The 21,124-nt window shown below is 36.3% G+C and overlaps 1 long non-coding RNA gene across 1 annotated transcript; it reads right to left on the bottom strand.

Moving 5' to 3' along the window:
- Window positions 1-1,635: 1,635 nt before the first annotated feature.
- Window positions 1,636-9,590, bottom strand: LOC104851550. The gene is made up of 3 exons (XR_777239.1): window positions 9,513-9,590; window positions 3,024-3,113; window positions 1,636-2,000 (listed from the first exon to the last, which is right to left on the bottom strand). It is a non-coding gene; the product is annotated as an uncharacterized LOC104851550 (long non-coding RNA).
- Window positions 9,591-21,124: the final 11,534 nt, after the last annotated feature.

The raw sequence follows: 21,124 nt of genomic DNA on the forward strand, positions 1-21,124 counted from the left end.
ATTTTATACCTACTAAAAGTTTTGCATGTGTATACATAAATATATACACATTACGTTTATCTATAGATTATGTACTTCTCACTATTAAATGTTGTCTATATTATTTTTAACTGCCATTAAATATTCCATTTTAGGAATATGCTTGAATTTAATTACTCCAAATAGCATTTACCTTGTTGGCACATAATCTTCTTAGAAACAATCCTAATTTACAAATAATGTTACTCATATTTAATTTTTCATAGGATTAAAAAAGTAAAATTGACATGTAAAAGGAATGATTGAATTTTATGGTCTTGGATTCCTATTTAGTAATAATTCTCAGAAAATGAACAAATTAAGCACTGTGATTATTTAGGAATAACATATAATCCACTATTACCCTTATGATAAAATTCAAATCTATTTTAATTTATGCCTGTGTAGATTAAGCTAAAGAGAGGTTTTGGTTTTACTGTCTGTGAATTGCCTTTTTATATATTTTGATGATTTTATAGTGGAATAATTGGAAACTTACTGGTTCATGGTAGTTCTTTATAGTAGCTATATAAAATTTTACATGTTTATTTTCATGTCAGTTTGTCTCTCATTTTGATCCTTACTGGAAAATGTAGTTTTCAAATCTCACTTTGCCAAATACAAGAGTATTGTTTTGAAGATTAATTATCTTACATGGAAACCATTTTTCTCCAATATAATATATGAACCAGTTTTTATTGCCAGAGATTTTATGCTTAATTTTTTTGTGCCAGGTGTCAAACTCTGGTCTTCAGGTTTGTGAGGCTGGCACAGGGATACTAAGCTAAATCCCTGGCCTTTTTATGCTTAATTTTTATTCATAATCCATTAACTGAATGTTTTCTGTTGTAAATAGACTTGAGTATGTAGTTTTATTTTTCCCATACGGGCAAGTAATTGTCCATTCATTAATTTATCTGCTCAAATTTGTGATGCCAGTTTATAATGTTATGTAATAATTTCTCAGAGAAACCAGCATATAATTATAGGCTTTTAATTTTATTTTTATTTCCTTATCTGTTTTCTTGAGCATGTGTTGTTATTGTAGTCCTAAATATATTGAAAATGTTTATAGGCCCTTAGAAACTATATTCGGTGTTTGTTGGATTCAAGATTAGACATTCAACTTTAATGTCAGGGTCAGGGTTTGGCTCAGTGGTTCCACTACCTGCCTCGCAAGCACAAGGGCCGGAGTCCGTTCCCTGGTACCAAACAAAACAAAATAACCCCCAAAAACTTAATGTCAGTAAAATCATTGTTTCTAGGTTCAGTTTTTTAGTTCTCTACCCATTTCTTGACTAATTAATCTTTTGCTGAGGATGAGATATCATATATTACTGTTTTAAAAAGGATTTTCTTTTTATACTTTAATGCTATGGTATGTATCTGACAGATTCAGGAATTATCTTTATGTTTATAGTTTTTATCTTTTATCTAGTTTATCTGCTTATAATAATTGCTACCACTTATTTGGAGGTGGGCAGCGGGGAGAGAGTCTTCTGTTAAAGGGACTGTACTTCATTACCAGGGAGAGTACAAGTCAGTACCACCCTATCTTTTACAGAACCAATAAATACACAGACATTTATGCACACAGGTTGGTCATAGTTTATGCTGGACAGAAATTTTATTTTGTGTGTGTCAGTTAAAAAGCTGGATGTAGGAAAAACATCACATGGAGGTGTTAGTATATATTCTTTCTTCACCCTTTTCCAGGTTCACAAATATTCATCCTAGGGAATCTTTCCTGGGTCAAAGTAAAATCTTGTGTTTCCTGTGGTCTTTTTTCTGATGCTTACACAGTTCAGTACACATGAAGCCTCAAGTTGGAGTGTGCATTTTCTTCCTATGTGGGCCGTTGGTACCTTAGCCACATTTCATCCCAAAATGCATCTGACCGTTGTTAGTGCCTACTATTTACTGACATCGATTTCTGGACAACATAGTTGTGAATTTTAAGAAGAGCCTCCTTCTCCAGTTGCCTAAAAAAAAAACCAAACCAAAACAAAACATATTTTGGCTTACAGACCAAGTACAGTACCAAACTCAGCTCTGAGGTGGGTGCGTAGGGAATGTTTGGAAATATTGAATGAGATTCTCTTTACAGATCCTGAGGTATAATATTAAAAGATTGTAGTAACAGGTGTCCTTTCTGTCTGTTCCCTCCACCTACCATTTAATGCATTTCAGAAAATATTTTCTTTAAATTTTTGGAATCTTTACAGTGATTTTACTGAATAAATCTTAAGATTTATTTTTGATGGGATTTTGTATTTTTCACTTTATCAGTGTTTGTGGATTACTGGAAAACCAATTTATCGACATTTCTTTCTCTCCCTAGTCCACTGTACCTTCTGCACGCTGTCTAGTTAGTATTCTTAAAGTTTCTAATGGTTTTTATTCAAGTCATCCACCCCAGTGTGGCGTGGAAACCTGTCAGTGTTTGGTTTTAGCCTTTTCACACAATGCTTGACTGCTGAAAGCAGCCTGACATACTTGTATTCTAAATTTCCCTGGGCTTTCCCCAATGTCTTTCCTTCTTGTCTCGTCTCTATCTGGAGCGTGCATTTCTCCTGCCCCTTTTCCTTCTGAAAATGCTTTCCTGGTAGTGAGGGTGGTTGTGGGAGAGCCTGGGCTACGGAAGCCCTCCTAGCTTCTCTGCTGTGTGGGGGCTCTTCTCTGCTCTTGTGCAACCCTCTCTCTCTGTAATTCTTCTTTCCATTGCTTGTTGTCATTACCTGGTTACTGATTTAATGTTCACCCAACCTTTCAGTTATACTGTTTAGTTGAAAATGAGATGCTTGAAAGGTTCGGCCAACTGTACCTAGCAGTTGCCTTGTGATTTTATTTAGCACCCTTGTTTTTGTGTGACTCTCTGTAAAATGAAGTGAGATGGAGCTCGTCAGTATACTCCCCAGGCACAGGACTTCTGCTCTTGGACAGAATTTGAAACACTGAAATGATTTCTTCCTCTCTACTTCATTAGCGATTATCTCCCTCCTAACCTCTCTGCTTGCTAGAAAGAACCTGCCAGAATTCTTCATTCTTCTATTGTTTCATTTCTCCTTTCTGTCCTTTGTGGAATTGGTAGATCCCTGCAAAATAAAATTTTTGTCAATCATTGGGATTGTGATCCAGTGAACCTCATGAATCCTTTAGGCTCTTATCCTAAACGTGAAAGAAATGAATAGTCTGTAGTCGTTAAACTTAAAACGACTTTAATGTGACAATTCAAAGAATTTGCATAGAGAATAGCATTAGAAGTAATCTTTTTTCTGAGTTCATGTAGTGAAAACAACGAAGTGGAGAGTTTATAGGAGGTTATCTCCAGTTGCAGGACAGTGACTTGTTACTCGTGCGTTACCTACTTCTGTCCCTGCAGCCCCTGATAAAGTGATTCTTCACATTTTATAATGTGTGAATCATTGGATGCTTTCTCTCTTATATTCCCCTTGCTCAGTCTCTGAGGATGCACATTACTCATCATTTTTTTTTCTTTATGAGAACTTCTGAAGCTTTTAACCTTCTGGTAGAAGCCAAGTCATTTCTTTTTTTTTCCAGGTACAGGTAGACATTTTTTACAGAATTTAGAAATTCTTAATTTTCTGATTAAAAACACACAACAAATGCTCTAATGAATTTATATTTATATTATGCTGCTTTTACATTGGTAAGATTCCAACCTTCCTGTAGATTTTACAGCATCCTCTTACCTTAGGATGTAAGTACTGTCTGTGCCTATTTTATCAAAACTTAAACTATTATCTAACTGTAAGAGGTAGATCTGTAGTAAAAATATGCTAATATCAATATTTTCCTTATATTGTTACTGAAAAGGACTTGATTTCACTGTGTCTGATAATAACATTTTATAAATCTTGCTGATTAAATGACTGTCTTCCCTGTGAAGGGAAGTCAAGGTGTGGAGGTATTGGCAACATTTGTTATGACAGTTGTTTTATTGTGCATTCTACATATTATGTTAATTAGAGCCATGTGCCATTTTATAATAATAAGTAGAAGCAAAGGAGATGAAAAATTCTGCAACTACTGTACTTCTAGCTGGAATCTTATACAAGCTCATTAGAAATTTTTAATACTTTTATAACAAATACATTGAACTTTGTCATTCTGGCTTATGCCATATATCTATAGGAAAGACACATTTCTTTCAGAAACTGCTTTGCATTTGCTTTCTCCTCAGTATCATAAAGTAACTCAAGACCATGAGTTTGAGGCCAGACTAAGCTACATCCTCACAGTAGTAGGTCTGGGCACGGGGAAGCAAGGCCACAGCCACTGAGCGAGGTAGCTTGGAAATGAGCAGTAGGGTTGTGGGTTTAACAAACAGACTGATCATGTTCCTTCTACTCCGTCTCTGTCTTGTGATTCTCCTTGTCAGTTGAACCTAAGAGAAGCTAATCAGTCAAGGAGCCCTGTTGGTGCAATTTTAGTAGCTGTTTTACCTCCTTCTCTTCTCTGCTGGTGGCAGCACTCAAAGCCAGTGCTCAGAGATGTGATGGAGTCACCTGGCAGTAAGAGCCTTAGAAACTCCCTAAGTCCAAAGCGGATCAAAAAGGCAGAAGCTCACCCTGGGAGACATTTATATTGCTGAGAAAACTAGATTCTTTTTCTTTCTTGAGAAAATGAAAAAATGGAAATATGCTTTTAAAGGGGGAGAGGAGGAGGAAGTGAAGGGAGGGCAGGGACAAGGGGAAAAATGAGAACCAAGACCTGTCATGTAAAGGTACAAGATCCCAATGATGAATGTAACTGAACTGAGTAACTAAAATGTACCAATAAACTCATGAGGGGGAAAAAAATACTAGATCTTTCCCTATTGAGTCAAAAATATTTGTAGATGGTTAAGAACTAGGCCGATGAAAGCCATGAAAATTAGCAATTGATCTCTTAAATTTAAACTCCATTAGTTAAAAAGTTTGAAGGTGTCCCCAAAATACTCATATATGAATATAAAAAAGCATTCATTAGTATTTTTTTATTGTATGAGTCACATAATGAAAATGATAAATTATAAAATGATGAAAATGAAAATGCTTTACAGATACGGTTTGTCTTTGTTTCATTTATTAAAAACTTTTGCTCATCATACGAGTTTCAGAATCAGGTCTTTCAAATTCAACAAAATGAAGTTACAGTGTTAATTAGAACTAATTTGGATGCAGAAGCCAGTTTGAATATTACTAATATCTTTATAAAATTTATTACAAATCAAGAACATAATTATGTATCATTCATTGAACATTTTTACCTAGCTTCATATTTTCAATAGTTTTATATTTTTTCACATTGTCTTGACATTTTAAAATTTTATCTGTGTTTCATATTTTTGATACATTATTTTTCAAATTGCTCTATTACAGATGTCACTTACGTGAGGTACTGTATACTAGTCAGACTCAAAACAGCAGGGACTACAATTGTGGTTGTATTAATAGATAGGGCAAAAAAAGAACAAGAAGTCATTTAATGAGAAGGAAGTTTTAGTTACATTGGATGGATGATTAAGTCCTAGAGCTCTTCTGTACAACACAGTGTGTATAGATTAACACAATATTGTGCACTTTAAATTTTGTTAAGTGTGCAGATTTCAGGTCATTTATTCTTACCACAAAAAGAGATTCTAGGAAACTTTGGGAGGTGAGAGGTATATATGTCTATTACCTTGATTGTGAGGATCGTATCACAAGTAATTATGTCTAAACAAATCATACTATTCTTACTAAATATGTGCAATAATTTTAATATAAATTACATCTCAATAAAGCTGGTAAAAGCACATAGTCCAATTTTTATAGCTAGTGTAAGGTAATTCACTCGGCTTTTTAGTAGAGTCTTGTATTTGCAAACTTGTTAGATTCTCCCATTTCTTATCATTTTTTTTGACCTTCTGGTATTTGTCTTCCCTTGAAATTTATATCAACAATAACTTACATGGCCCATTTGGGTTCATTCTAATTATCATTTAAAATTTGTCGTCTTTTGGTTAGGACAGCCAGTGAAATATTGAATCAAATGGTTCTTAACTGGCATACTCACCTGTTCTGCATCTTGAATTAAAAAAAAAAGATGGATAGCCTCTGTCAGTTTATTTTTCTATATAATTACAACTAATGAATGTTAAAGCTTTAGAAGATGCTTTTTTGTTTCGATTTTGATACTCTTTATACACACTGTAAATATATGAATAATTTTCTAATTTCTGATGAAATTTGCATTCCTAGGATAAAACCAGCATTGCATAAATACAGAAAATGCTTTAGGAAATGTCCATCTCTTTCTTTATTCAGGAATTCCTCTATCTGATGGATATGTGATTGATACTATATACTTAGAAATTTGTTGAAGACACTGCATCATAATCTTTGACTTTGTTGTAATATTTAAAATTACAAATTCAAGCAGCTTGTAAGAATTACAAATACAAACTGGGTATGAGGGGCACATGCCTGTAATTCCAGCACTTGGGAGGCTGAGACAAGAGGATTGGTGCAAGCATGAAGCTGCCCTGAACTATATAGTAAGACCCTTTCTCAAGAAAAAGAAAGAAAAAGTTTGCAAATACATTATCTTTTTCTCTGGACTCAGTGTGATAGTAGTTACTTCTGGGAAAATGTGCATTTCACATTTTCAAGCTTATTGGTAGAGTATCCATTGTAAACTGAATTTTTGCTTCTACTTTTGGTATCTTTCTAATGTCCCCCTTTTATTTTTAATATTGTTGACTTTGCTTAACTCTTTCAGTCTTTTAAATTAATATAAACATTGACAATTATTAATTCCCCTGAATCTATTTTAGCTGTAAACCAAATGTTTTGAAATGTAAAATTGTATTAGTTCCAAATATTTTCTAATTACTAGTTTGTTCAATCAACCATAACAAAAGACTGGCTTGGATTAGCAGAACAGTTAAGAATCAGCAAATAAAAGAGCAAATAAACCTCTAGTGTTTTTATTTTTTAAGCATGATAATGCCATCAGCTGGGCCCCTGCTCTAACCTCACTTAAATCTAAAGATTCCTCTCCAAATATTATTGCTTTGGAGATTAGGGCTTTGAATCTGAATTTTGGGGGTAATAATTCAGTCCATTGCACTTATCCTTACAGCTGTCAACTTAACTCATGAATTAAAGTCACCCTCTCAATTTATAGATGCATTTTATTTATCAGATTTTTGTTTCTAATTTCTCACAAAACTTGATTTCAGAGAATATATGATTTACATATATTTCCTTAAATTTACTTTCTAATTCCAGTATTTCAAATATTTTGACAATATTTTATATATGTTTATCATTAAAAAATACATATTCTATTGGTTTTAGTTTCATAATACATATATCAGAATTGCTATATATGTGCATATTTATGTTTGATCAAATTTATAAATTAAGTTGATGATTTATTTTACATATTGCTTTTTTTGTCCATTATAAGTAGCAGGCGATGCATGTTTCTATCTCTCACAGATAAAGGAGATCCTGTCTATATTTTCTGTGTGGTTCTTTCAACTTGTCCTTTTTAGGTTTCATAGTGTTTTTAGGTATACGTACGATTATGATTATTGTATTTTCCTAATGACTTGAAGTTATTGTATGTACCTCTTTTGCATCTAATTCTTGTTTGGTCTGTTGTTCGTGCAGTTTTACTTGGTTAACACTTCTAGTCTTTTTTAGGTTTGTCATTTACATTCCATAATCTAATCTCTTCCCCCAGGTTTAGGTATATTATTTTTCTTATTGTTTTCCCCTTTTGGTAGTATGTGATTCATGTTTTTGTATTTTAATATTTACCTTAGATATAAATGCACTTAAATTGCCTTATTGAAGTCAAACTTAATCAATTTGTTACCTTCTCTACCCAGATAAAAGATTATGTAGCCCCTTAGCTCATCTTCCTCCGTTCCTGATATACTTCCTTTCTGACCATTGCTTCGCTTCTGTTTGTTTTAACTCAAAGGTATTGTTACTATTGGCTATCACTGAGTTATGTTGATATCTATATATTTAGCGTTTTCTTTTCTCTTCCTTATTAAATCTCAGACTATATATATGGTGTTTGTTTTATATCCTCAGTGAATTAGACGTCTTTCAGAAAAAATATCTCCTGATACTGAACTCTGTCAAGGCAGTGGGCTATTTTTGTCAACTGTGGCTTTGTCCTTGTGGGTTTCTTTCATCCCTGGTTATTTTTTCTTTTTAAATTAGCACACGTTGGCGTCACAGAACAGTGATGTTCATTTTCGAAAACTGATGACGTGCACATAACACGTCCTGCTCGTTGTCAGTCTCTCTCACCTCCTCCCTTTCCTTTCTCTTACCATTCCCAGTCTCCGAGGGCCTGCTTTCTCGTTTCCCGTCAGCTCTCCTTTATTTCATGTGCTCACCTGGTGGATTGCATTATTTAACTATGAATCCAGCTTATTTCACTTGGTCTGACGGTCTTGAATTTAGTTCTAAACTTTTAATGTGCGCGTACACATTGTATGGACATACGTTTTCTTTGGCCAAGTAGTTAGCTTCCTCTATTTTTATAAAGTAATATACTTAAATGACCAGTACAGACAAGTTGACCCTTAAAAATCTTCTAATTAGTTTCTCACTTTAAAGTGTAACCATTGCACTTTTTCAATTTAATTTCCTGAAAGCATTTTACTTATGACATAACTATAAAATGTCAGTAATATACAAAGTGGTTTCCTAACCTGATGTCATATCAAGTTTGAAAATATTAAGTAACCTCAAAGCATCTAGAAGTTTCTAAATTTATATCTAAATGGAAGCTATTTTGACTCCTTAATACCTATGAGATAGAAGCTTTTAAAATAGTCTTTTAGATGTTTTTATTTTTAAGTCCTACTAAAATAATTAAATAATGGCCAAACTAATGAATAGGAATAACTATTATATCACAGGTAAACCTCTGTTTTTGTAGTTTTTTATTCTTCACATGGTTTGCTGAATATTCCTGCAATCTGTAGGCAGACCTTACTGACACTGTTCAGCCAGTGTTCTGCAGTCTGTTGCAACTAAGGTAGATATTCTGACAGTTAATGTCTTAGTTACTTTTTTTTCATTGCTGAGACAAAATGCCCAGCATTCAAAGGGAAAAAGGTTTATTTAGCTCACAGTTTGTAGAGTTTTTTAGTCCACAATCAGCTGGCTGCAAGGTAGGGCGGCACAGCAGATAGGCGTTGCAGAAAAGAAACAGTTCATGCCAGGCAGAAAGTAGCAAAGCAAGGAAGAAAGACAAGCCTGTTTCTGTCCCTTACATTGTAGCCAGACTACGAGGATTAGAGCAGTGGCAAATCAATCAATGGGCTGGTTTAGTAATCACCCACCCTCCATTCTAGCATTTTACTATGAATCAATCATACCCTCTAGATCCAGTTACCACTGCATCCAGCTATCCTCCTATGACTGCGTGAGGCTTTGGGAAGGACATCTAGACACAAACCACAACAGGATACTTACCTTATTTGCCTCTTTGGCCATCAGAATCTCTTAGTTTAGTTGTGGGGTTATTGTGTTGGTGTATCTATAGTGTTGTAGTTCTAGAGTTCTATGGTGTTGTAGATCTAGAATGTATGCCCTACACCCCCATGTGTTCCTAGATGGGGCTTTGGAAGGTGATTGGATCGTGGGTAACTATACTCATAAGTGGAATAATCATTGATTGGTAGGTTTAAAACTAAATGTGTTGGTAGGAGATGGGGCCCAGTTTGAGGAGGTAGGTCTCCAGGGGCGTGTCTTTGGGTAAAGTATGCCTAACTCTGTCCCTTCCTTTCTGCTACCTTTTGAACAGCTTTCCTCTGTCAGGACCTTCTGCCATGCTTTTTCTACCTTGGAGCCAACCAACCATGGACTGAACTCTGTTAAACTGTAAGTCAAAATTAGCCTTTTCTCCTTTTAAGTTGTGTATATCAGATATTTGGTTACAGGGATGAAAAAGCTAAGTAATACATACACCAATATGAAAAGGAGTTATAACTTTGTAAAGACAGCAAAGACAATAAAATATGACTTGAAAATGTTCAGTTATACTTATTGTAGTTTGCTGAAGTGTGAATACACCTGCAAAAGAATTCACGCATTGAAATGAAGCACAGTTGAAAAATTATACAAAGCAATTTTGATATTAATATCCAGTGTTTCTTCAAAATGGCATTGGTGACACTTTCTGGAATACATATCTCACAGAAATGTCTTCATTCTGGACCAGTTCAGACTTTTTGCCTCAATATCACTTATGTTAGCTTCTGTTTTAAGTATAGATATTTAATATATTGGCAGATATTTCTTAGTTCTCTACAATGCTTGCTGAAACAAAATACTAATGCTAGAGTGTCCTTTTCCTAAGAGGAAACTGTGCAGAATGGCACATCTGGTTTTTCTCCTGGATGCTTTGTCTCTTTTGGGTCGTGGTGGTTTCTCTAACTCGAGTGCTCAGGTTGGCCTCGTGCAATACCCTTCTTAGTCTTGTCCCCCTACCCAAGCAGACGTACTTTACCGCTGTTCACCATCTTAGTTGGTACTGATGACACAAACCTGCAAGTTCATTTCTCTGTTCTTATTATGAAATCAAATACGTGATTGTGTCCTGCTAATTTATTTTCTGATTCCCATTTAATTTATCCACTCACACGTTTTCACTACTGCTGCTCTCACCGTTTCTTCCCATAACCTAGAAACAAGAGAATGATCACTTCCGAGCAAGCTATTCAAAACATGGTTCTGATCTCTGGTTTACCCTTAGAAACATTTATAGGTAGATACCTTACACAAATGAAAGCCAAACCCTCCATTTTGGCTCCTATTTACTTCTCTTTTCTGTTCTTCTCATCCCATCCTTACCATCCTTTGCATTTTATGCTATAATGCTTCTGTAACTTTTTTTTTTTTGGGGTTCCGGGGATTGAACTCGGGCCCTTGCACTTGTGAGGCAGGCTGCAGAACCACTGAGCTAAACCCTCGGCCCCACTTCTGTAACTTTAAAAACCCCATCTATTAAACTACTTTTAATCTCACAATGTTTTGTACTTGGAATGTCCTTTCTGCCCCTTTTCTTCTAATTCCTATTCACCCATTAAATCTCAGTTTATGCATCTTCATCCCCGGGAATCCATCATGTTGAACCTCTAGACTTTATACTGAGCCAGGACTCTATTTTTCTATTTTTCATTTAGCCTTTCATATAGTATATGCTCCATAAATAGATAAATCTGTAATTCCTTGGCTCTGAATTGAATCTTAGAAAATATTATCATCTAACAGGATCTCCAAATGTATTCACAAGACAACTTCAAAAGGTGAAAATTTGCTCCCACCGAGGATATTAAATAGAACATGCTGTGCTCTTCGAAGGCAACGCCAAAGGGTTATTTTAAAGAAATTTTGAGTACTGCTCGAATTGTTACAATAACCTAGTATCTTCCCCAGATGACCAGTATAAAGAAGTAAACAACCATTTGGATGTATGTCAAAAAATAGCAATTTTATAGCTTAGCATTAATCTTTTTAAAAATAATTTTATTAACATCTAAGTCTGAGGAAGTATGGTCTGGAGTCTATGACTAGGGATCCAACAAAATGAGGCCATATAAGGAAATAATAATTTAGATTATTTAAAACTCTGTGGATTATGGGCATAATAAAGATTGAGGGATCCTGATATTGTCATCGGTGTGATAACCATTCTTAAGGCATGTTAGTTTTATTTGCCTTTTGTATTTTCTCTATTTTTTTTATTGTCCTTTTTCCTCTCAGATGTGCTTGTTTCGGCTTGTGTATAGATGTCTTGCCAAAGCCTTATGTGGTTAGAGGTGGCTGGTGACTCCCGGTGGGATGCTAGGTTTAAGGCTGTTCACTTTGGATGTGAGTGCTGCCTGCTCTAAAGGCGGGCTCCTGGATAAGATATAAGGGACAGAAAGAGGGTCACTGCTTTTCATTTCCTGCTTGGTGCTTGATGCTGCTTTCCTGCCTTCGGCACCCCCATGAACTCTTTCTCCTCTGTGATGCCCTCTGACGTGCCACCCTGCCTTGGAGCCAGCTGATTATGGACTGAAACCTCTACAAACTGTGAGCTAAATAAACCTTTCTACCTCTAACCTTGGGTGTTGGGCATTTTGTCTCAGCCATGAGAAAAGTAAGACAGTACTGTATCTCCCACCTTTCAGCAGGTGTGATATATACCCTACAGCATTTAGGATGAGGGGTGGTGTTTAAAAGGACAGGCTTAATTGCAGTATGTTATTAAAGGACTAGTTTCTAATGAAAATGCAAATCATCTAACAAATTGCATCATTTATTCTGTCTTATAGAGTGTTGGGGATCATTTCCAGTGCCCCACACTGAGCTATATCCCCAGGCCATTATTGCTTTTTAATTTTGAGACTGGGTCTTTCTAGGACACCTAGTTTCCCATGTTGGAATTGAACTTGTGATCTCCCTGCCTCAGCTTCCCAGAGTGCTATATTACAGACTGTGTACCCACATGCCAGGATGGGTCATTCATTCTTGATAGTTTGAGGTAGGAGAATAAAAAGCTTTTCTTCTGCCAAGTTCACTGTCAAATTTTTTGAATTTATTTTGATGACACTGGTGCAGTAAATCGCACAGGACCCCAAACTCTTAGAAACAGAAGCACAGTAGAGGATGAACTTAACAATGAGAAGAGACAGTCTTAGTTTTCCTTTACATTTTACCATAGTACAGAACTTATTGGTAAGAGATATGGTTTTCAATTAACCCCTCCAAAATATATATATATATAAAATATTTAATAAAATTAAATTCTCATCAACATAATTTTGCTGATTTCTACAACATCCTTAGCAATGTAAGAAGGTTGTGTCCACTGCCAGATTTGTAAGCTTCTAGTCCTGTTCTGCAGCTAGAGTTTACTGGCAGAACTGCCACTTCAAAGCTCAACTCCCTGGAGACAAAAGGATGCACACGCTGCTGTTGAGTTGCAAACACTGCAACATTTGACATTCATGTGTCCAATTCCCTTTATTTTTAAGGAGTCTAATGAGCTCTCTGAGGCTACTGCTATCTGATACTAAGCACCTGGTAGGTAGTGGGGCAAAATAATGAGCTACAGCTAAATTAGTTGGTGTAGATCAAATAATTCCAATGTTGTTGTTGTTTCAAATCGTAAACCTTCTGTCTAGTTGTACTGATGGGTTGATAACTGAAGTTCTCATATGAACGTGCATGGTATGTTGTGAGGGTCTGGGGTCGTAAGAGAGTGATAACTGATGGGTTTCTCCATTTTAAGGGCTCCATATTAGGAAAAACACTGTGTGGGCTTTAGGAAGACATACTGTCCGGCTCACTGAAAGCTTCAGTCCTCACTGATGCTGCCTCAGAGGAGATGAGGCCACAGTGGCAGTCAATGAGCAAAGTCATCAATAATTTTAAGGGGAGGAAGGTAAAATAAATAACTATTCTCCATTAATAGCTTTTCAAAAAATATACAGTTGCAAAGTGTTACAGCATTTTCTTGAGTTTATCTGGGAGATTGGGTGCATATGGCAATGCAGACCAACACCCATTGTCCTGTGCCCAAAGAAATAAAATTTTATGTCTAAATAATACACTATAGTAAAGTAAAGCTGAGTGAGTTGAATACAATCCTTCTTTGGGGAAAGCAATCTTTTCTCTAAGTTATTAAGGGTTTCAGACTCCTAGGTTTTTGATGAGCTTATTTAAAAATCTATGGGGGGAAAATTAGCAGCTTAAAATGCTGACAACATTAAAAAAGAGTGAGAAATACTTGATTCTTCAAGGACTTTCTCTCACCCCCTAAATAGTTTGATTTTTCCTATTTATCTCCTTTGTCTTTTGATAAAAGGAAGAGAATCCTTTGAGGGGACAATTTGGAGGTCTTAATCCATACTTATTTCCGGTTTATCTTTTACATTCAAAACAAACACCTTTAAAAGAATCCTTTTTGGTACAAGAGAGCTAAATGCTAAGCTTAGGTATCAGCAGCTAATTAGCTTCACATCTGGGGGGATTGTCAGTGAACTCTTTCTCCTGAATATTTATTAAAGGATTTGTAGAGAGAAAGCTATTTTCAGAGAAGTGAAGCCTACTGAATATTCTCAGAGTAAGTCAGTCGAATAGGAAGGGTAGTGTATGTTGATCCATCTCAAACTTGCCTTACCATGGATTTAAATAGTAAAACCCAGCATCTACCTTGTGAGAGTATACCACATTGATTCCATGGTGAACGTTACTTTTCATTTCTACATCTTAATTGACTTCTGTGTTAGGAGAAGTTTTAAAATCCTGTGCGAGTTCTAAAGTTCCTGAACTTCAGCATTCATTTTGTGTTTTCTTTGCGCCCCTTGTGCGCTCCCTGGGGCTGCCTATTTTTTTTGGGGGGGGCACCAAAAAGAGGCAAGTTGTTCTACATGGGAATGAAGTTCTGGTGTTGTGGGAGTGTGTGTTCTGTTACAGACCTTGCCATCGCACAGAGGTTCAATGTGACACATCCTCTGCCACTCCATCTGTCTCTGCCCCCATGCTGCTGTCTTCATTGGCTCCTGCACGCGTCACTCACCTTACTTCATCACCAGCACCCCAGGTACCTCTCCCACTGCTCCCTTCTGCAAGGGCTGCTGCTGCACTTTGCAGTGTTGTGATGTCCCCTTCCCCTGTCAGCTGCCTTCACAGTGACGATGCCAACCCTCTCATTAACATCAATGTTGCTGCTATTCTTTCCTCAGAGAGGCATCTCTTCTTGTCCTGATTTTTGACAAAAATAGCCATCAAAGTGAAAAACTAGAATGAAACTGTGCGCTCTCATCAGCCCAGCTCTGGGACATTTGGGGAGGGTGAGTAAAGACAGCAGAGGAACAACTGTACTATGCCCTGGATCCAGTTAGTCCCAGGTGAGCATTAGGTACATGTTTCCAGGGGAAGCAGGATCCTCGCGATTCCTTCCGCTTACAGAGGAGCGGAGGAAAATAAACGCAAAGTCAGTAACATAACTGTGCCCAGCAGGAATTCTGGGAAAACACTTTGCTTAGGCAGAACCGGCAGTGCTTGGTGACAGCTTCTGGAGAGGCATGGGAAATTTAAATTAAAATTTGTGAAGTCAGGGCAGATATGAACAGCAGTAAGACAGCAGGAAAATCCAGCAAGATAGTAAGACAGAAGTAGATTCTGAGTTTAAACCTGTGAATTTTCGGTTATCTTTGGGATGTAAGGGTAAACACGTCCAGAAAGAAGCAAGAAATTCATGGAGAAGCTACACTGAAATGACATTTAGCCAGAGCTGACAGTTGTGGCAGCAAGCGTGAGATTTGTTTTAGGGGGGATCAAGTGGAAAAAATCTAGGAAGATAAATGGGATTTCCTGTATTCCTGTGGAAGGAGGAGGAAGACAGAGGGGCAGAAAGTTAAGAATGATGGAGGTAAAGTTGGGATTGTATGTAATGTCTTGGAAATGGCTAGAGGAGAGAGCTTCAAAAAGAAGAAATGGCCATTCTCGAGTCATGCTTAGATATCAGGAAGGTAGGGCTAGGGATTCCGCTCAGGGGTGCCGCCACCTACCTTGCAAGTGCAAGATCCCGAGTTCCATCCCTGGTGCAAAAAAAAAAAAAAAAAAATCGTACCAAAAAAAAAAAAAAAAAAAAAAAAAAAAAAAAAAAAAAAAAGGTAGAAACTACGATGGAAACTGGATGTGATCATTAAAATGTCACACTTCACTAATTCACAGTGTGAAATTGGAAGAAAAGGGCTAAAGGTGTAGGGCAAGTGGGAAGGGTAGGGGAAAGCTAATAAGGGAAAAGGAAAAAAACATAAGAAAATGGAAATAAAGTGTTTGTAAATGGGGAGGGCAGAGACAAGGGGAAAAAATGAGAACCAAGACCTGTCATGTAAAAGTACAAGATCCCAATAATGAATGTAACTGTACTGTACACCTAAAATTTACCAATAAACTCAATTAGAAAAGTCACACTTCTCTTTGAAGGAGCAATTTATTAAAGCAGTGGTGATCAAATTCATATAGGCAGCTATGGGGCTGAGATCACGGTACCGTTCACTCATATGTATTGCACTACTCTTTCAAAATGTTCCCAAAAGTGGTTCTTGAAGGAAATGCTATAAAGATATTACAAGTTGCAAAGAAGAAAGACCTTTATTACAGCCTTGTTTACAATAGAAGAACATTGACTACCTAGTGTAAATAATGGATGTAAGAGATGTGTTTAAATATTACTACATATAAAACCCAACCACTAATGGTAGAGATTTAGTTTTATTGACATGGAAATGCTTCATCATAAATATTGATCAATGACATACAGTTACATTCAATTCATTTTTAGTAAATATTTTTACATAAATTTCTTGGCCTAATTTTTAAGAATGAAATTGGCAATCACTAGATGATATGAATAGATCTGATTTTTTTCTTAACATTCCTTTTTCTTTCATAATTTTTAAAGGAAATAAAAAATGATTTTAATGAAAAATGGTTTCTACTGTCGTTAAAAAAAGAATAAATCTATGAAGAGAAGCTGAGGAGAAAGAAAATAGTGATGTTAAATGAATTCAAGGTCAAGGAGAGATTTGGGGCTGAGGACTCTGACATGAGCCCAGTCTGGATGGAGGGAAAAGAGCAAGATCAAGTGAGAAATAACCTAATGAGACCGGATTCTGGGAAGGACCAGGATTAGAACTGGTTTAATTCTAGAAAGAAGGGAAAATTCTTCTGTATATATAGAAAGACTTAATACATGGATGGATGAAAAATTGCGAAGGTTCAAGTCATATGGATTATTATCTTTAAGTGTTTAAGATGAAGTCATGAGCTAAGGGTGAGAGGATACGCATGAGGATTTAACAGACGGGGAAAATTTGGAGCCGTGACAACCACATAACAAAGGTGGGAGGAAAAGGTTGAGTAAACAGTGTCAGGAGTCAGCAGCAATCGCAAAGCCTGTTTTGCAGCATAACTTTAGTTTTAATCTTTGTTTTGAGTTAATAGGGTTAAAGCCAGTCTTCTCATCTATATCTGCCTTAGAGTCCAGAAAAGAGAAGGAAGACTTCTTCACTAATCGTGAATGATATTGAGCTGCTATTGATCCAGTGTTGAGGAATAAAAAAATTCCTTGACAAAGCTAGGTGGAAGCATAGTTACTCAAGTGTAGAACTATCTGTATCATCACAAAATGCACGTTCCAGGGCATAAACATATCAGTTCTGATGGCAGGTGTTTTATAGGCCACTAAGTCCTTCAGATTTTCTGTAGCTTTAAAAATCAAAGTTACTGGACTGAGTTTTCTGGCCTTTCAGATTCACACATAACTTTGAACATTTTTATTACCTAGAATTAGGGCTGGCTTTGCCTTATGCTTCTTGAAGAATTGATAGAAAAAAGGTGTTTCTCCTGCTTCCCCAGAGGGATGAAGGTTAGCAGCTGTACTCTTGGACATTTTCAGTATTTCTGAATTCTGTAAGAAAAGCACATCTAAGTATATTGATAGGAAGTTAATCAGCTGCGGATGCACATTTTCATTTGCACTCAGTTTATAGCGCACTGAATTTCCTGGGACGAAGTACTGCATTATGGAAGCGCTGAGACTGATCGTTGAAAGTTCATTCGATGTCTGAATGGAAAAGGGGCAGAGAAGGAAGCACAAAGATTAAAGAGAAGATGGAATGACTTTTTTCGTTCTGTCAAATGACTGTTTATATTGGGCAATGCGGCAGCCTTGTAGGTTCAGCTTAGAAGTTTTTCAAATCAGAGGAACCATTTAATATATAATAGAGAACTGTACAGGCAAGTCATTTATAAAAATGAAAACATTTCACATGTGTTTCTTTATAGAAGAGGTTTTTCACTTCTGAGACACGGCTGTCTTTTGCTCAGATCAGGCAAATAGGAAGTAGTCACACTCCACATCCAATAAATTGGACATTAAAAATGTTAGTCTTGTCTGTTTAGTTACAATAGGCAAAGAAGGATGTATATATATATATCTTTGATAATCACTGATGTCTTGATTATATATACAGTATTCTGTCCAAAAGATGATAACAAAAAACTGACCAATGTAAATTCTTCTTGTGCTTAACAACTAGTTTGGGCTTGGTGCTTATCTTTTAAAATCAAACTTACTAGAAATGTTAGAATAAGACTTACCATTTTAACTTTGGATGGTCAATATCCGGAGCATATTGACTTTCTCAAGGTCAAGCATGAATGTGAGTATTCAGAATCAGCAGATACTTTTGGAGTGGCTGCATGTCCTTTTGTCACATCTTCTGCTACTTCCTGTCAAAGGGGGATGACGGCGAGAATGGAATGGGAGGCTGACAGGCGAAGCAGCGTTGAAGGGCATGGGAAGATCACGGGGTTGTAAGGGGGCCTAGTTTCAAGGTCTTCTTGAGCAGATTATTTAATTTCTTTGAGGCTTTGTTTCTTTTTTGAAAGAGGATAACAATAGTACCTACTCAGATGTTTGCCATTTCATTTGTTACCCCCAGTACATACCTTTATAGGATGTTATTGTTAGGAAGATGAGCTTGTATAATTCTAGAATAATGGCTCATATTATTAATTGGTAATGTGTTTGAGTATCATTTAAAAGCATGAATTCCTTAACGTAAACACTACCAGAAAATCTCATGTTGTACATGTGGCATAGGCAACATCAGAGAATCGTATGTAACACTCTGGTATTATCCCTTTCAAAAGCTGGACGAAGAAATGGTGATGTGATTCGGAAAATAAATATAATAATTATACAAAAAATTCTTCCAATTTGCTAATTTTACTTAGAGTGATGATCAACAATTTTCTTTATAGTAATCCATCCTAGTCCTATTCATTTTGGCTTAAAAATGAGTATTTTCCTTATAGAAAAGCCATCAGTTTTCAAAAACCAATAGATGTATTCACTCAGTGACTGTCTCTAGAATACCCACTCTATCAGGTACTGTGTTAGACACTGACAGGTAATGTTTAGTTGGAAAGTTAAATAAACTTTAAAGTGACCTTAGTGTGAAAAACTATAATAGTATACAAGATCCTAATGAGATAATTAACAATGTGAAATAGGAAGAAAAGGGTTGGGGGTGTGGGGAAAGTGGAAAGGGTAGGGGAAAGGGAGTAAGGGAAAAGAAAAAAATATGAGAAAATGAAAAAAAAAAGGAAATAAAGTTTGTGAATGGCTAGGGGAGGAGGGGGTGAAGGGAGGGCAGGGACAAGGGGAAAAAATGAGAACCAAGACCTGTCAGGTAAAGGTACAAGATCCCAATAATGAATGTAACTTGTACTGCATATTTAAAATGTACCAATAAACTCAATAGAAAGAAAAAAAATAAAAATAAAATGACCTTAGCCTATGGTAAGATAGTTCATAGCAGGAAAAGGACTAAAGTTGGCAGTATAGTGAGGACACAGTCTGAAGAGTTTGAGCAGGGGTCTTGGATGTGGTGCATTTGTCTGGGACTTAAGGCTGAGTAAACATTTAGTCAATAGTATGAGAATAGTTTCTGAAAAAATATAGAATGGAAAAGAACACACAGTGTTTACTAAGACTAATTATTCGTGCTAGACATATTGAACTATAAAGTGGTGGAAAGGATGCAGGTGTAAATTAGAATTAATAAAAATTAACCAGCAATAAGATACCATCTATTTAATTTTAGGATCATGATTCCCCTGAAACTAATAGGCTTCTTTGTTTTTAGACTTTGAATATAGGACTTTATTAAGATAAAAATCTGTTGGCTACTAAATATTAGGCGTATATAGTTTATTTTTCTCAGTTTTCTATTTGGAGGAGGTGGAGCTTATCTAGAAGGTATTTGTGAAGTTAGAGACCCAATAACTAGTATGTATATGGAATGAATAGCTCTGTTTTCCCTCCCCCGGATTCATACATTGAAATCCTAACCCCTGATGTGCTGGTATTAGGAGGTATGAACTCTGGCAGACGTGATTAGATCATGATGTTGGATCGTGATGTTGGAGCCCTCCAGATCTATCTTTCTCTGCTATGTGAGCATGCGATAGAAAATAGCAATCTGTAAACCAGAACGAGGATCCTCAGCAACCCCTGGATGTGCATGGAAGTTGATAACTGTCCTTGTCTTTGTCTGAGCCTCAGTCAGAGATGCACACTACTGGTTATTGAGCTTTCTATCTTTGAGGACTGTGAAAAATAGATGTTCTTTGCTTATGCACTCAATAAATGGTACTTGGTAGGTGGTAGTCCAAGGTGACTAACATGGTATGGTACCTACAATACTCTCCCTCAGTTATTTAAGGCACTGGGATTAGAATCCACGCTTTGCCACTTTCTGTGTGATCATGGGCTAATTGCTCAACTTCTTTGAGAAGTATGTTGAATCAACCAATAATTTGTAGTTTAGTTATTTTGATTTAAATATTCTGTGCTTGCATCTGTCCAGTGGTATGCTGTAGCTGGTTTGCCCAGGCTTTCTGAGTTCTGAAGTTGTTCTAAATTCTGTGTTTGTGGAGGTTGCTTTGGTAGTTTAAAACTGGACCTGGTGGGTGGGTATGGTAAACATGCCTTTAATTCTACTTACTGGAGAGGATAGGGCAGAAGGTTCACAGTGCAAACCCAGCCTGTGTGACTGAGAGAGACCTTGTCTCAATATAAATATTAAAGAGCTGGAGATGTTTCTCTGTGGTACCTTGTCCCTGGGTTTGATCCCCAGTTTTGTAAATCAAGCAAACAACCCATAGTGGGAGTATTTACACTGTAGAAATCATCAAATGGTACAAATCAGAACTGTCGTATTTTTCCCTTACACAGTGAGCTGGGTTATGCTATCCTCCTTTGCATTGTATGATCTGCTAACCAGTCTTCATTTTTTTCTACATGGTAAGATGAAAAGACAAAATTGATGTAATTTTTTGGTTCTGTTTAGGGCAGTGTTATAGCTTATAAGACCCAGTTTGGATCTAACTTGAATTTTTCTACATGTGCCACTGATTTTTGAAAAATAGCTTCATTCAAGCAAAGGCTTATTTTCCTAATGTGCAGGAATTTGTGTGTGCATGTGCTCTTTAAATCACGGACTCTTTGTTTGCAA

The sequence above is a fragment of the Fukomys damarensis genome, unplaced genomic scaffold, assembly GCF_012274545.1.
Source record: "Fukomys damarensis isolate Sample0158 unplaced genomic scaffold, DMR_v1.0_HiC HiC_scaffold_11, whole genome shotgun sequence".
In the NCBI taxonomy this organism is placed as follows: Eukaryota; Metazoa; Chordata; class Mammalia; order Rodentia; family Bathyergidae; genus Fukomys; species Fukomys damarensis.